This window comes from Panthera tigris, chromosome B1 (genome assembly GCF_018350195.1).
Source record: "Panthera tigris isolate Pti1 chromosome B1, P.tigris_Pti1_mat1.1, whole genome shotgun sequence".
Taxonomy (NCBI): domain Eukaryota; kingdom Metazoa; phylum Chordata; class Mammalia; order Carnivora; family Felidae; genus Panthera; species Panthera tigris.
Genome location: NC_056663.1, coordinates 157,060,246 through 157,061,268, shown reverse-complemented (window position 1 = coordinate 157,061,268; position 1,023 = coordinate 157,060,246). Strand labels below are relative to the sequence as shown.

The 1,023-nt window shown below is 36.7% G+C and overlaps 1 pseudogene; it reads right to left on the bottom strand.

Moving 5' to 3' along the window:
- Positions 1–330: 330 nt before the first annotated feature.
- On the bottom strand, positions 331–731 carry LOC102957074 (annotated as a pseudogene).
- Positions 732–1,023: the final 292 nt, after the last annotated feature.

Here is a 1,023-nt window from a genome sequence, read left to right as displayed (position 1 = left end):
AACAAAAACAGATGAAATAGAGATCCCAGAAATAAACTTTCTCATATATGGTCATATGATTTCTACAAGGTTGCCAAGACTATTAAATAGGGGAAAAGATAGTTCTTTCAGCAACTGGTTCTGACAAAACTGGATTATCTATATGCAAATGAATGAAGTTGGATCTGTACTTCATACCATATGCAAAAATTAACTCAAGATACATCAAAGACATAAGAGCTAAAACTGTAAGCTTCTTAAAAGAAAATAAAGACAGCTTCATGCTCTTGGATTTTTTTTTTTTTGGCTTATGAAAATTTATTGCTGTCATGTTTTCACCATCAAAACTTATTATATTGGTCTTTCTTTCTTTCCTCTGTAGAAGTACAAAAGAGAGATATTGGCCACTTTGAGTCACCAGCATCATGACTTTTGTGACCAAATCCAGCAACCAGAATTTCATCATTTTACTCAATAAAATCCAATCACATTTGGGTACAAAGGCTGTGATTTCTTCTGCCATTCTTGATCAGCAGGACCCTGACACATTTCCTGATGCCAGAATTTGGACTTTTAGCTTCAACCCCTACTTCTTCCAGTACAATTCCCTTTGCATGGCAACCACCTCCAAAAGGATTGGCCTTCAGGGCTGTGCCCAAATTGACTTTCTTGTACTGTTTATCATGCCACTTCTGATCTCATCTCCAGGATGGAGCTATCCTGGCAGCACAAAGGCTGTGACACTTGCCCATCCTTCCCGTGCCATGGGCCTGAGCAAAAGAGAGAAACAGCACAGGAAGGCTATGCTCTTGGATTTGTTAGTGATTTCTTGGGTATGATATCAAAAGCATGAGCAACAAAAGAAAAATTAGATAAATTGGATTATATCAAAATTAAAAATGTTTGTATATCAAAGGGTTTTGTCAAGAGATTAAAACGACCAATGGAATCATGAGGGAAATGCAATTCAAACCAAAATGAGACACCAGTTCGTACCTCTTAGAATGGCTATTACAAAACAAAACAAAACAACAAAAATCAAAG